We start from the raw sequence: 17,425 nt of genomic DNA on the forward strand, positions 1-17,425 counted from the left end.
ACAGGCTATTGAGGGAAAAGTTTTGGCCATGTACTTCTTATTGCCCCCATACCACACAAGATCAGAGATTGCATAAATCTTTAAGCCTGACTTACTGCAGACTATTTCTCAAGAATGTCCTAGTGTCGCAGGTATTACTGTTACTTACCCACTCTACTATATTATATGCATTTCTTCTATAACTATCCTTGATTCTTTTTGTTCTTCTAAGTTCATATCAGATAGGTAATGTGGGTAATGTGACATAACAAGGTTTGAGGGAGATACATCTCACACATGAACATGAAAATTCAGTTGTCACGCTTATGAACCACAAAAGGATCACCTTGTTTTTGATATATACATTGAGCATACTTTTTAAACATTTATTTCTATTCATTCATTTTTCTCAAAGAGTAGAGTTTTTTACTGTTATGTGCAATTTCTCGTTTTTATTTTGTGGGAAGAGTGTGTAATATACCTGTGTTGATGGTTGAATACTGTAGCAGAGTAACCATCACTTTTTATCTAGGAAAGGTGGCCTGTGTTAGCAAAACACACAGATAAATAAAAAAGCAGTTATGCAAATCTCTGAAGCTAGTATTAAAGTAAGACTAAGCAAAAAATATATTAAATAAATGACATTTCTAGAATATCAGTAAGCAGTACAGTTTTAAAGTAGCATATATTAATGAACTATAAGAAATTTCACTTCATTGAAAGAAAACAAGGAAACTAAAAATAGAATATATGAAAAAACGGAAGTAACAATAACTCTATTTATTACATATTCATTTTATGCCAGACATTATGATAAGGAAGCTAAATGACTTATCTAGTGAAATTCTGCTCAGTTACCCTCTAAGAAAGTATCATTGTTATCCCCTTTCACACATGAGGAAACTGAGGTTAAAAGATGTTTGGTAATATAAACAAGGTTACCCACCTGGGAGGAGGAAGAGTTAGGCTTTAAGTCTGAGGCCACTTGACTTACAATGTCTGATTGTTCATGCACTGAGTCATTTGCTCTATACAAACTCTCTTTAGAAAGCATGTAGATTCAAGACCAGAAGCAACACGGATCTCTAATTGATTGAAAGTCTTTGCAAGTGAACACTGAAAGTCACAATTAAAATCCACTTCCTCTCAACTATTAAATATCACTTCCTCTCAACTATTAAATATCAAATTCTGATTTTGAATCAAAAGTTTATTATATCTCAAACAAAAAGCAGTACAATTAATCAAAGTATTTGCCTTAACTATCAACACAGTTTTGCCATCTTAACAGGAGCTTGGTTATGCCAGCAATGAAGAAGCCTGGAGAGTGTGTGGCCATGTCACCAAAGGGATTTTCCACAGTTTGTTGAGAATTGAGTATTTTGCTTGCAAAAAGTAGTCAAAAACCTGGAAAAAGTGGTAGTCAGTTGGTGCAAAGTCTGGTGAATATGGTGGATGACAGAGAGTTTCCAACTTCAGCTTCTGTAGTTTGAGCAACATTGTTTTTTGTGACATGTGGTCTTACAAGAGGATTGACCTGTCTCTCTTGACCAGTCTTGGTGCATAATTGTAAGCATCTTCATCATTTCATCCAATTCATTGCAGTAGACATCTGCTGTAATTGACCAGGTTTCATTAAGCTATAGTGGATAATACCAGCACTGGACCACCAAACAGACACAATTAGCTCTTTTTGTTGAATATTCAGTTTTTGACTGTGTTTCAGCACTTCATCTTTATCCAACCATTGCGTCAAATGCTTGTGATTCTCTAAAAGACTCCATTTTTTCATCACACATAACAATATGGTGTAGGAATGGTTTGTCTTTATGTCGTCATAGCAAAGAAAGGCAAACTTTGAGACATTTCTCTGCTGATGCCCATTTAATTCATGGGGTACTCACCTATCCAGCTTCTTTACCTTGCTGATTTGTTTCAAATGGTCCAATATTATTATAATAATAATGTCAAACCTTGCTGCTAATTCAGGTTTAGGTTGAGAAGGATTTGCTTCCATTACAACTTTCCGCTCATCATTACCCACCTTGGTCTCAGGTCATCCTTATGGCTCATTTGCAAGATTAAAATCATCAGAACAGAACTTCTCAAACCTTCAATGTACTGTGTGTTCATTAGCCACATCCTTCCCAAATACTGTGTTGATATTTTGAGCTGTCTGAACTGCATTGGTTCCACAACAGAATTCATATTCAAAATAACATGAATTTTTGACTTATCCATGATTTCACAAAAATTGTTCTAAAAAATTGAAAGATAATCACAAGGCAAAATGTGCATTTGAAAGAATGAGGATATACCTTCACAATATAAAAACAACAAAAAATAAAACAAGAAGTGTCAAAGTGAAATGTCAGAGATATCAACTGTGAAACTTAGTACTTAAGGAAATTGGACATTACATACTTAACCTAATAATTCAGAACGTGGATAATAAAAAATTGTGTAAAACTGAGAACTATTGGCAGAGCACTAGCAATGTACAAAGCTCAACAATTCTGCATTTGCTGCCAATACTCAGGTTTGCTAATCTCTCTGAAACAGTATTTCTCAGTGTCTTAGGTAATTTCACCCTTTGATTAATGTATAAATCTTACAATCACATTCAACATTATCTGAAATTTCAGAAATTAGTATAATGCCTAAATACACACCCTAGCAATGAGACAAGATGATCATTATTTTCTGGCCACTCAGGCCTTCTCTGTACCTCCCCAGATTCTGATCTGCAACCTCTATCCCTGGAGGAAGGTCGATATAACACACACAAAAAGTATCTGTCTTTCCAGGGACATGGTCCCCATTTATTTAGCACAGAAGCACTAGGAAAACTGTTTACTTTGCAACAATAGAGAGAAATTTCCCAAATGTTCTTGAGGTTTCAGAGGAATAGATTATATGAAACCAGAAAATAAGAACATGGTGAGAGGGTAGAGAAGACCAACATAGAATAAATATGAATGAAACAAGAGAATATTCATACCAGAATAACATAATGTGAACAAAGAAAATTTGGATGATTAAAACTATGGTGACTTTTATGTCTTTATCCTTCTAGCTTTTTGGAGTTAGATCATACAAATTGTCAGTTACTTGTAGTCTGATATATTGTAGTACTTGCCCACAAAGTTTAGGAAGGTTAGCAAAGTATAAAAAAACTAAGCTCTGGAACAAGACATATGACAAAATCTCATTTTTGTAAAAGACATGTATTCCTGTGTATTTTTATATTTATATTAAAACATTTGGAAAAAAAATGTTAATAGGAAGAATTGGAAACAGATGGAGGTAGCAAGTAGTGTAGTGTTATGTTTTGGCATGTTTATATATTATTTGAACATTTTATAGATAGGATGGATTCATGTTTTCTTGTATGATTAAGAAAGAAGACATCAGTGAATTCACAGACAATAAGCACATCAGAGTTAGGATTTCTTTTCAAAATTTATTCAAGTCACCTTCCACTAATCACTTGGTTAAGATGAAAACAACAAAAATTAATTAAGGAGTGTGATAATACAGCTTGCTCTTAAATCACATTCAGTTAAAGCTTAAAGGTTTTTTTGTGTCTTCCTTCTCTTTCTTCTTTTCTTTGCTCTTTTCCTCTTTTCTTTCTTCTTCCTTTCTTCTCCCACTTGACTCTGTTTTTCCTTTAAAGGTCTATTGCTCCAATGAATTGCCAGCAAAAGCAAAAAAGGAAAGAAAAATCAGTGGGTGGTAACCTGAAGGTCAGCCTTAGAAAGGATGACTTATTATATATCTTTAATCTCCTTGAAGAGAGGAATAAGGTAGTTTATATATTTAAATATTCCATCATTTATTCTAGTTTTTCATGGAGATTAGACAAAGTACTAGGGGAGTTACTAAAAGACCTTTTTTATTCTTGTCCCTCTGAATGGTTTTATAGTTCTTTGCACCTTGTTTTCTATAGTTGACTTTCATAATATGTGCACTTTGACCAAAGGACAAATGTTTTCTCATGAAACTGTTTATTTATTTAGTAGATATGTTTGTAGTTACTATATCCAGACTGTATTAGGAGCTTATGGTATGTCTTTGCCCATCATTTCAACAATTTTGAATGGTTGGTATTAAAATTTTATTTTATATGAAAGGAAACTGAGGCAAGTGTTAAGTTAGTCTAGCCTAAGACCACAGTGCAAATGACAGAGCCAGGAATCAAACCCAGGTTGGTCTGTCTACACAGCTCATTTTTCTCTACTATAAAATCCTGGTTTCTTGTATTCAGAAAAATCTGTTTTATCACTTTCTTGAGAATCCACTAAATATCTTTTGAATCCAAGATTTTCTACAAAGAAAAGATTATGATTTTTGGTGTCTGCTGTATTATGCCTTGTTGCTAGTACAGGCTCTATGTCTCTTTCCTACTTAAAAACATTCTATTCAGAAAAGCTATTAAAGTCTTTGTCACCCACCATTACAGTTATTCAAATTCGTTTGAGATATAATTGTTATAATTCTCTGGTTGTACATTCTTTCATTAAGAATGACAGGAAAAACTAGGCTATCCCTTAAACAATTTAAGATACTTTAAATTATTACAATTCTTGAAATGAAAGTCTATGTTATGATTGAGAACGAAATAAATACTAAATCATATACACTATTTAATTCAGCCAAATAAGCTGAGGATTTTGCCATAGCTGGGATAGGATGGTGAAAGAGAAAAACTTTGTTGGTTAATGCTATTTTTAATCTAATTATCTTTTCAGTACAATGATTTGGAATCCAACATATCTACTAGAATCACTTCCCAAATTTTACTTGTTCAGATTAACTAAATTAAAATATATTTTGAGAAAGCTTCTAGTTGATTCTGATATCCACCTGTGATTAAAGACTAATGTTTTGATCTAAGAAGGAAAATTGTTAATTTCCTCATATACCACTATATAAATACATACACACATATATACATATATACTATGTATATGCACACATACTAGACTTTCTCTCTCTCTCTCTCTCTTTAAAATATAAACACAATAAGGGCGTTTTTTTTTTACCTTTACCTCTTATTCATTGCTGTATCCCATATCCCAGTGCCTGGTTCTTAAAGAGACTCTCAGTATGTATTGGTCAAATAAACAGAAATTCTCACAGGGGAGTCGGGGTTGAGCAAAATACAATTATCCAATTATAAGATAATCCATGATTAGGGAAATAGGTCTTAAGCAATTCCTTAGTAGTGTTGAGAGACCTCAAGCCCTGAAGATAAAAGCAAGGGGTATTGAGAAGACCATACTGCAAAGCTGGTCTTGTTAATGGTGGGAATCGGAATGTTGAGATTAATCCTCTATAAGTACTTCTCTCTCTCTCTTTCTCTCTCTCTCTCTTCCTCTGTCTCTCTTTCGCACTCTCTCTTCCCCTCTCTCTCTCTCTTTCTCTTTCTCAAAGGTAGTCTTATTGATGGCCTTCTAGGTCCTGCTAATTGGTGCTGATCAACATTTTTTTCTTTTTCCAATTTTGCAAGATGGTTGAGTCCTGGTTTCATGCTACAGCTTTATGCTGGTTAAACCTGCCTAGAGGATTAAGAAGTGGTTTGTTTTTCAGCTTTCTGCCATGTTATAAAATTATATGTGAAAATAAGTTGTCACTGACTGTTTTATCTGCTTTTTTTAGTAATGCATTTTTGAAGTACTTGTAGGAGTGTTTGGCACATAATAGGGACTCAATAAATATTTCATTTAAGAATTAAAAATATAGAACTCACATATTTATGGAGATTTTAATTAGAGGTTTATTCTTCAATTTATATTTTATGGAACATTGCATAGTCTACTAAGGTCTTAGTGCATTATTCTAATGACTGGAGCTGGATAAGGCAGTTACTATCCTAGCTATTTTACAGAAGACAAAACTAAAGCACAGAGAGATAAAATTTCTCATTTTATTTCACAAATTTATATAAGTTATGATTGGAAAGACTTCATACATTATCTGGTTTAAATATATAGCATTGCCAATAAACTGCTTATGCTTGAATTATTTCAATGCTAAATAAGGCTTTACCCCTTACATCACTTCCTTCCATCCTCTTATAACTTTCTCATAGGTTTATGATTTTATGTCTACCTATGGAATCATCATCTACAAGATTGGATATCAACATTTAGGGGGAAAAAAAAGTACCATTTGCCTTCTGAGGATTCTCTTGTCCTGGCTAAACTCTCTGGCCATTTCAACTATCCTTTATGAGACATGATTTTGAGACTCTTTAGCCATCTCTTCTCTAGCTTTTGCACACATCTTAACTTGTTTAGTCCCTTCAATAATTGTATATGACTTAAAAACAATCTATACTATGAGTCTCAATTAAGTTTCATATAATATATCTACCCTAGTTCATTTAATCTTTGCAATAACTCAGTTAAATTGTTTTAGTGAAGACTCTGGAGGAACAAAAATCCATCTGAATTAGCTTAAGCACAATAAAACCAAAGGGATTTCTTGGAATAGACTCTAAAATACAGTGAGAACTTTTGAAAAGTGGTAAGTCATCTGGGTTTGGAGCTATAAGGTGAGGAGTTTGGACAAGGAAGAAAGAATGAAACTAGTCTAAAGAGGAGGCCTAATGGGCCTGGCAGAATTTATACACCAAGAGCTATCACATTTGTTTTATAGATAAACTCTCAAGATTTTCTAGAGAATTGAAAATATTTTCCTTGGCATACCCAGTCAGCTTGATCAAGGACATATGCTTGATTAACCTCTTTGCTAGCTGGAAGCTAATCAGTGTTAACTTTACTGATCTATGGAATGCCTAGGTAGATGGTAAAATATTATTTCTGAGTCTGTCTATGAGGGTTTCTCTAGAAAAGATTAGTATTAGGAACAGTAGATTGAGCAAAGAATACCTACCTTGACCAGCGTGGGTGGGGATCATCCAATTCATTGAGGGCCCAAATAGAACAGAATGATGGAGGAAAGGCAATGCAATTTTGCTCTCTCTTCTTGAGCTGGGACATACATCTTTTCCTGGCTTGGAGCACTGGAGCTTTTATTAATAGTTCTCAGGCTTTTGAAGTGGAACTATTTATGTCACTGGCTTTCCTGGTTCTCTAGTTTGGAGAAGGCAGATTGTGGGACTTCTTGGTCTTCATAATTGCATGAACCAATTCTATAATAAATCTCCTCTTATATATCTATATATGTCCTATTGGGTGTGTTTCTTGGGGAATCCTGACAATACAGTAGTCTACCACCTGACTCCTAAATAGTAGATACTCTACATATGACATTTTTAAGTGTCTTTGAATTATTCTTTGACGATGGTATACAGACGCTATCTTCTTTATGTATTTCCATCTGTTCCTTTATTTTTTTCAAAGACCATCTTCCTCTGCTTTCTATTTGTTTCTGCCCTACAACTTTGATTTATCCATAACATTGGTTTGCCACATTGTCATATCTACCTCTAACTTTATTGAACCTTTTTTATCCAGAAAAAAATCATGTGTTTTGCAATTTAAATAATACATCATTGTGTTATCTTTATTTCCTCCAAATTGAAACATTTTATCTCTTTTGTAGTTTTAATGATATATACATAATATAATTGATAATGACTCAATTGCATATTAAGTCATTATTGTAAATAGGGCCTTGCGTAAAGAGCCCTTGTAAATAGGTTAAAATTAATTGTAATTTTAGCTAAAGCTTTAACTGTCAAAACATATCTCATATTTGCCTTGTTCAAAACTCCTGTTTTAACTACATATTTTATATGGAACTAAATACTTTGATTTCTTTATTTCTAAATATCTAATTCTACTTTAAATTTAAGCAAAATATAACAATACATGGGTATTTTATATGTGTTTTTCATATAAGTTTGTATAATTGTACTAATCATTTTTTTGTAGGGGCATAGAAAAAAAGCACAAACTTTATTTCATTGCCTCTCCAAAGAAAAGAAGAGATAAGAGAGGTGCTGGCCCTGAAACCAAATGATTTTAAATAGTTTTTAGGGTAGGCTGAGGGGCACTAGGGAGAGATTTATGATTATAGTCCAATTAGCAAAAGGCAGCTGAGAAACTTTTGAGTTTGTCTTTTTTTGTCTCTCACATAGTAGGTAGGTTGATAAAAGGAATTCTGTTTGTTTTTTGTTTTTTTTTATTCCTTGGTCATAGACTGACAGTGGAAAACATCTGGTGTTGTTTTTCCTTGAAGAGGCAGGAAGCCATGTCTCTGCTGTCTGCCTGGGACTTCATTTGGAACCAGAAGGAGCCTGAATAGCCAATATAACTTTAAGCAAAAGGAATTAAGCAATTTGCAGGCATCACTCTACCAGACTTTAAGCTATACTACAAGGCTATAGTAACCCAAACAGCATAATATAGGCACAAAAATAGAGACAAAGACCAGTGGAACAGAATAGAGGACGCAGATATAAAACCATCTACATATTGCCATCTGATCTTTGATAAAACAAACAACAACATAAACTGGGGAAAAGAATCCCTATTCAATAAATGGTGCTGGGAAAATTGGATAGCCACATGTAGAAGATTGAAACAGGATCCATATTTCTCACTACTCACTAAAATTAATTCAACATGGATGACAGACTTAAACCTAACACATGAAGCTATAAGAATTCTAGAAGAAAATTTTGGAAAAACTCTTCTAGATATTGACCTAGGCAGAGAATTTATGAAGAAGACCCCAATAGCAATCACAACAATAACAAAAATAAAATGATTGATTAAAACACTTCTGCACAGTCAAGGAAACAATCAACAGAACAAATAGACAACCTACAAAATGGGATACAAAATATATCACATGCCATACATCCAATAAAGGGATAATAACTAAAATTTACAAAGAACTCAAGCAAATCAGCAAGAAAAAATCAAACAACTCCATTAAAAAGTGGGCAAAAGACATGCACAGAAGCTTTTCAAGAGAAAATAGACAAATGGCCAATAACGTGAAAAAATGTTCAACATCACTAATCATCAAGGAAGTGCAAATCAAAACCACAATGAGATGTCACCTCACCCCCTTCTGGCTTTTATCAAAAGTCCCAAAACAATAGATGCTCGCATGGATGCAAAGAAAAAGGAACACTTATACGCTGTTGGTGAATTTGCAAACTAGTACAAACTATGAAAAATAGTGTGGAGTTTTTGACTCCACTGTTTGATTATAGTCTCTTAGTGTGGTAGGCATACAACTCTTAAAATAGTTCTGAATGGTTCCTGCTCAGTGCTCCTGATATTCATGCCCTTGTGTATTCCCTACCCCTTGAGTGTGGACTGATTCTAGTTATTTATTCCAAACATATAGAATATGGCAAAAGTGATGGCATATCAAATCCAAGATCAGGTTTGAAAGTCTATGGTTTTTACCTTATTTGTACTCCTTCTCTCTGACTCTTTTCACTTGTTCACTTTGATGAGAACAGGCTGTCATGTTGTCATCTGACCATGGGAGTAGCCCCATGTAGCAAGAAACCAAGGCAACCCTTCCACCAATAGCCAATGAGAAACTGAACCTTGCCAACAACCATACGAGTTACTTTGAGTGTTGATGCTTCCCCAGTTGAGTGTTAAGGTGACTATAGCCACTGCTGAACAACTTGATAGTAGTGGTAGACTCTGAAGGAGAGGGATCATGCCTAGATTCCTGACTCACAGAAACTGTGAAATAATAAATGTTATTGTGTTAAGGCACTACGTTTTAGGGTAATTTGTTATATAGCATAGATAACTTATACAAATTATGTATTCTATATTTTAGATAAAGTTATGTAAATAATCGAATTGGCTCATTTTAATATATGGGTCAGCTGTCTACCTCTGTCCAGTCAATTTTAAGTGATGAATGAATAATGTGATATATGGGTAAGATGACAACATAGTTTATAATTAGAATTGGGGCACTTTTGAGAATAAAATCTGTCATGATTAACAATTATTCTAAGAAAACAAGTATAAACAGGACTTTTTTTGGGCAGAGAGAGGGTCACCTCATTTAAAAGACAATCACTTCTTGGGACTAGTCAAAGGGATGGCTAAGCCAGAAGAAAAAATTGAATCTAGCAGGCAAGTTAGTTTACCTAGTTGATTCATAGGCATTATTTTTCTCATTACATAACTGGAAAATTGAAGGTCAGGCAGATTTTTTTTTTTTTTTTTTTTTTTTGAGACAGAGTCTCACTCTGTTGCCCAGGCTAGAATGCCATGGCATTAGCCTGGCTCACAGCAACCTCAAACTCCTGGCTCAAGTGATCCTTCTGCCTTAGCCTCCCAAGTAACTTGGACTACAGAGCATGTGCCACCATGCCCAGCTAAATTTTTCTATATATTTTTAGTTGTCCAGCTAATTTCTTTCTATTTTTAGTAGAGACAGGATCTCATTCTTGCTCAGGCTGGTCTTGAATTCCTGAGCTCAAACAATCCACCTGCCTCAGCTTCCCAAAGTGCTAGGATTACAGGCATGAGCCACCACGCCCAGCCCCAATTGTCTTTTAAGTAGTGACAGATCACATTTTAACTGGCGGACCTGGGACTCAAACTGAGATCTGTGTCATTCTAGAGCTTGTGTGCGCTTTCTGCTTAGTTAATGCATCTCTTCAAAGCCAAATGTGCTTCTCTAGTATAGCCAGAAAACCAGTTTAGAATGATCATCATCTTTATTCTTAAGTTTCTCACGAACCAGCCTTATTCAGTGGTTCTCAATATTGAGTATACATTAGAATCAGCGGAAGAGCTTTGAAAATGCCACTGGCTACACCTATTCTCAAAGCTATCGAATCAGTATCTTTTGTGGTGGAATAGGCATCAGTATTTTTAAGTCTTATTGGGTGATTTCTGTGTGCAGCCAGTCTTGATATGAAGAGCCCAGAAGGCAGCTGGCAGATGGGGAGATGATGTGAAGAATTTGGACTGGGAAGGACAAGGTAGGGTTTATAAAGCCAAATTTTCTTATGTAACAATTTCTCTTTTCCTCTACTTTCTGAGTGGCCTAGAAATCTGTATTTTAAGAAAGTGCCTCCAATAATTCTAATCAGGCAAGTTTGGCTGGCCTAATCCATCTTCATAAAAGGCCTATCATATCTAGTTGTTATAATAGTGCCTTATATTTTATTAAAGCACTTGTAATCACTTAGGCTTGACATTTAGATTTCAGCATTACATACTCATGCCCAGAAGTTTCTTAAAAACCATTCCTGAAAACTTATGAATGGGTGCTGGCCAGTGTTTCTACTAGTGTGGACATCTCAGACACTGGAAATGAAAAATGGGGATCTAATATTTTCTCAGGTATTGCATAAAATATCAAATGTTAACAAGTCTACTGCCTTGCTGCTTTTTCTGTACCAGGAAGATTCAAGGATATAAAATATTCATATATAATGTGTTCAATCATTTGTCTTTCCATTGAAGAGGGAGAGCTTCTTACTGTAACCTTACTCAGCTCTTTCTCACCGAGAAAGATAATAAAATACTTTTTAAAAAAGTGTACTGCTTTTTCCATGAAAATGGCTACATGTGCAGCCCCTTGAATTTCACCTGAGTAGATGGGTTTTTGCAGTAATTGAAAATAGGCATAGGCATATGATTTAAGACAAGAAGTAAAAAAAAAAAAATGTTTAATTAAAGCTACAGTGAACATTTTTTGGGGAAAGTAATTATCTGAACTGGAATTTAGCCAGGACAACAGTTAGTGTTTCTACCCATATAAAGAAGGAAAATGAGAAATGAGTAATTCTCCAATCTATCCCCACCTCCACCCCCCATTTCAGAATGTATTGCATCTGTGTTCTTGTTGCCATGTACAACTCAGATGGGAGAGAAATTTATTATCAGATTTATAGAAAAAGATGTGGGTGGTTTGTACCTCATAATTCAAAAGCCATAGAAAGCTGGCAAAACTCCCCAAACAGAAATTTCTCTCCTGTCCTGGAATGTTTAAGTGGTGTACAATATGTGAATTAATAGCCATCAGTCGGGCATCATGTGTTGGGACATCCGCTGTGAACAAAAAGTTATATTCTGGATTCATAGGAAACAGAACACATGGTCTTTTCATTTCACTATCAAAGAAGTAGAGATTATAAATACATAATCGCTATGGCAAGCAGAATAATCATTGTGTAATCATTAAGATGTTTTTCTCTCTTTCACTTCTTCCATGCTCTTATTTTCATTTGTCTTGCAACTATGTGTTTTAAGTTGTTGTGCAGAAAAATAGATTTCTTTTTGATTCTATGAATGTTAATGCATGTATAGATTTGTGCAATTACCACCACCAGTATCAAGATAGGGAATAGTTCTATTATCTCCCCAAACTCCCTCATATATCTTTTTATAGTAAAATGCTTTTACCACCCCAAACCACTAATAACCACTGATCTATTTTCCACCACTATAGTTTTGTCTTTTTAAGAATGTCATATAAATGGAATTGTAAATTGTAATCCTTTGAGACAGGCTTGTTTTACTCAAGCTGGCTTTGAGATCCATCCATAGTTTGTTCTTTTTTATTGCTGAGTAGCATTCCATTGCATGCTTTTCTTCTAAAACTTTCATATTTCACCTTTTATATTTAGAGCTGTGATCTTGTTTGTCTTAATTTTTGTATAACTTGCAAAGTTTAAGTCAGTGTTTTTTTGTATATGGCTGTTCAGTTGTTTCAACATCATTTGTTGAAAAGACTATTCTTTCCACACTGAATTGCTTTTTCACATTTATGAAAAAATATATTTGCCATATTTGTGTGGGTCCATTTCTGAACTTTCTAAAATGTTCTATTGGTCTATGTTTATATCCCTTCGCCAGTACTATGCTATTTTGATTATAGTAACTGTATGGTAAATCTTTGGAACAATTTCTTCGAAATTGTTTTAGCTATGCTAGTTCCTTTTATTTTATATTTAAAACCAGCTTTCCCATATCTATAAAAAATTTCATGAGATTTTGGTTGAAATTTCATAAAATCTATAGATTATTAAATATCTGAGGATATTTAATATCTTTATTATGTTGAATTTTCCAATTTATAAAATAAATTTTTCTCTTTATATCTTTAATATTTTTATTTAGTGATTTGTATTTTTCATTACATAGATCTTGTGCATGTTTTGTTTGATTTATACATCAGTATTTCAATTTGGGGAAATTAATGTAAATGTAATTATATTTTAAATTTTGGTTTCCAACTGCACACTGCTAGTATGTGAGAATATGATTGATTTTTGTGTGGTAACTTATATCCTACACTTGGTTAACTCACTTATTAGTTCTAGAACTTTTTCTGTACATTGTTTCAGATTTTTCTATAGATATTTATATGACATGCAAATAAATAATTTATTTCTTCTCTTCTCTTTCTTTCTGTATCCTTTTTGTTTTTCTTGACTTACTATTCCTACTAGGACTTCCTATATGATATTGAATAATAGTGGCAAAAGTGTACATCCTTGTACTATTCCAAATATTTCATAATTAAGTATGATATTTGCTACAGTTTTTAAAAACACCCTTTTATAAGATCAAGGACATTTTATTCTAATTCTAATTTGCTTAGATTTTTTTTAAAAAACATAAGTGGATATTGAATTTCTTAGATAATTTTACTGCAATGATTGATGTGATAATGTAGTCTTTCTTTTTGCATTTCCAGGATAAAATATACTTGGTCATATTTTTGTTGTTAATATAAATATTTAAATATATACTTGCTAGCAAGTTGAATAATATGTTTTATATATATATATATATACACACACACACATATATATATGAATTGAATCTAAATACACATGCATATTTGGCTAATATCTGCCTTTGGGCATTTCCATGTAATGTAATTATTCATATATTTGGTTTTAGGCTATTTTATTGTTTTTTGTTTTTTCTTTGTTTGTTTGGTTCCCCTTCATGCCTTCCTGTAGATTATTTGAATACTTTTTACTGTGTTTTTAAAATTTTTCTGTTATTTTTTATTATAAATCTTTGTACATTTTTTAGTGGTTGTTCTAGGGATTACAATATACATACTTAACTTCTGACAGTCTACTTAAAATCAACTATTTACCACTTCATGTGGAATGTAGATTTATCTATTGTATAGTTCTGGTTAACTACCCCCTTTTTCTGCTTTAGTCATCTCACAAGTTTCAGTTGTGTCATATATATACATACATTGAAATTCTCATCAGTGTTATAATTTTTGCTTTCAACTGTCAAACATATTTTAAAGAACTTAATAAGAGTGATTTAATATATTTACTCAGATATTTATTATTTCTGTTGCTTATCTTTATTTCTGATTTTCCAAGTTTACTTCTGCTGATAATAAATTCTCTTAGTTTTCTCATGGGAGAATGAATTTCTTTCAGCTTAATTTCTGATGGATATTTTTACTGAATATAGAATAATGGGTTAACAGTTTTTTCTTTAAGCACTTTAAAAACATTCTACTTTCTTTTGGTTTTCATGTTTTCTGATGAGAAATCTTCAGTCATTTGAATTGATTTTCCAAAATGAATTTAATTACTTTGTTTTGTCAGCTATTCTAATTTAATGTTCAATTATAGTGGAGATGGTAAGAATTCTTTCTTTGTTGTTACTTTATCAGAAATATCTTGATTGTTTCACAGAATATGCAATAATGGTGTGTGTGTGTGTATGTGTGTGTTAAGAAGTAACTATTTTATTGAAAGCTTTTAACATGAAAGGATTTTGAATGTTTTCAAGTGTCTTATAAGATCTGAAAAGATATTTGTAATACTTTTTCTGCTTAGATCTATTACAATGATTGATTAATTAGTGGCTTTCTTAATATTGATCCACTTTTGCATTCCTTGAACAAACCACTTATAGTCTTTATATTTTAATTTTTAATATAGTGTTGGATACACTTGGCTAATATTTTAGATGTCTACCTTAATATCCATGTGAAAGATTGATCAGTAATGTCCTCTTAGTGTGATCTCGTCATGTTTTTCTGTTAACATCACATCATATTTATCTCATAAATATAATTTGCAAGTTTTTCTTTTTTTCCTACTCTCTAGAACCGCTCAAGTAGCAATGGGATCATCTGATAGTCACAATTCTGGTAAACCAGTTATGTCTTCCACTTTTTCCTTTCTCTCTCTTGAGGGGTGCAAAGGCCTTTTACAACTTTTTCTATTCTCTATTAAAGTAAGTTGTAGTAAATTAGGGTTTCCAAAAAGATATATTCCATATAGTTGTGGGGGTAATATGATATAAATCTATGAGGCCTACTTCTCTGATGGTATTGCTTATGTCTTCCCTACTCTTACCAATATTTTGCCCACTTTTTCTGTCTTTGAGTGAGAGAAGGGTGGTGTCTATCATTCTTTAGTTTTATTATCTTTACTTTTTCCATGCCTATGCTTTTTGATCTATGAAAGTTTCTGCTCCTTCATTGGATTCATAAATAGTAATAAGTATTATATTTTCATGGTGAATTGAATTATAGTTTTAGCTTTATAAAGTTACCTTCTTTGTCATTTTTAACTTTTTAAATTTATAATTGACACATGATAATTGTGCAGTGTGATGTTTCAGTGTATGTACGCATTGTATAACGATCAAATGAGGGTAACGACCAAAGTCATTACTTTAAACATTTATCATTTCTTTGATAAATGATAACATTCAAAATCTTCTCTTTTAGATATTTTGCAGTGCACACATTATTATTTTCTACACTCACCCTACTGTGTAATAGAATATAAAAATTTATTTTTCCTGTCTAACTAGAACTTTATACCCATTGGCCAGCCTGTGTCATTCTCCGCTTCTGCTTCCCCTCCCCAGCCCCTGGTAACTACTATTCTACTGTCTACATTTATGAAATCAAACTGTTTTAGATTCCATATGTGAGTAAGATCCTGTGGCATTTGTCTTTCAGTGCCTGGCTTATTTTACTTTAGTCTAAATTTCATTTTGTTGTATAGCAAACAAAATGAAATATGTGGAGTTTCTCCTGTTGTGTCTTCTAATCAGTTATTGTTTTCATATGGCAATGCTACCTATTTATCTGTTAGATGTATAATCTTATATTGTTATATGTGTTAGGTTTGTATCTCTATTTTTGGAGAAATAATTGTATATTTCTTTATTTGTATTTACCATCTCTCTTTCTCTCTCTGTCTCTTTGTCTTTCTCTCATAATACAGAATTGGATTTTTCTTTGTTAGCCTATGTGAACAACTTTTGTTTTAAGTTTTTATGTAACATAATGATTATATATATTTATGGAGTAAACATGATATTTCGACATATACATACAATGTGTAGTGCTAAAATCACTTAATTGAGATACATCACCTCAAACATTTATCATTCATCATGAAGTGATAGATAAGTCACTTCTCATGTTTATCATTTCTTTGTGTGGGGAACATTCCAAATCTCTCTCCTAGAAATATTTATTCTTTTAATAGGTGTAGTATGTCCAAATACATACATTGGAAGGATCAATATATTTGCTCTCAGTTTTATAACATTGTTTTATTATGTTTCAAATATATAATACATAAAAATAGGTGTGTGTGTGTGTGTGTGTGTGTGTGTGTGTATCTGTCCCATTGTCTTGAAAATCTGGATCCCTCCTCACCACCCTGCAGCCACCTCAACATAAGGTACAGATTTCAGTTCCACTAAAATGGTCCTCATTTTAGGGTCTGGATCTCAGGGTCTGTCATACACTTTCTACTTTACAGCTTTGATTTCTGGTCCAGCCTCCTGAGTCTGAACACCCATGCTCACCAATTTTTAACCATTTACTTTTTCTTTTTTGTGATTCCTATTATTAGTGAAATGAATCTGTTCCTTTCCACTTTTAATTTTTATTTTAATTTCTTTATAATTTTATTTTGAATATTTAGAATGTATTTATTACTTACTTGACCAATTTTATTTTCCTGAATATTCAATATTCTACATATTATTTCCAGTACAATTTTAAAATTAGTTGTCATTTCATCATATTTGTAGTATCTTTACTGATCTCAATTTATTCTCTCTTTATAACTGCTGCCCTAATTTCACAGATGCAGTGCTATTTTGACTCTTTTTGAAAACACTAAATAGAATTTTTCTAAATATATCTCCCCTTTCTCCTGTTTTTCACCATTTGTCTATTTCAGAGGGACAGACTTCTCAAAACAGGCCCTTCTTTGGAACCACAGGGGGTATCTTTTGTGGATATAGTGACTTGTTTCCATTTCTTCATTCTTAAAGAGAAAGATCTGAACATTTATACATTTTCAGATTTGGCTAAAAGGAAAGTTTGAGTTGAACACTTCCCTCAAATTAATGTGAATCTCAATCTAAATCTAACAGGGCCAGAGTCATAGAGTAAAATTTAGAATTATGTTATTGTCATTATGATACTTTAGAAACTTAACTGCTTGGTG

General features: G+C 32.9%; 1 non-coding gene across 1 annotated transcript; it reads right to left on the reverse strand.

Annotated features, from left to right (window-relative positions):
• Nucleotides 1–215: 215 nt before the first annotated feature.
• LOC142871322 (small nucleolar RNA U13) lies at nucleotides 216–322 on the reverse strand. The gene has a single exon (XR_012919572.1). It is a non-coding gene; the product is annotated as a small nucleolar RNA U13 (small nucleolar RNA).
• Nucleotides 323–17,425: the final 17,103 nt, after the last annotated feature.

Source organism: Microcebus murinus, chromosome 5 (genome assembly GCF_040939455.1).
Source record: "Microcebus murinus isolate Inina chromosome 5, M.murinus_Inina_mat1.0, whole genome shotgun sequence".
NCBI lineage: Eukaryota > Metazoa > Chordata > Mammalia > Primates > Cheirogaleidae > Microcebus > Microcebus murinus.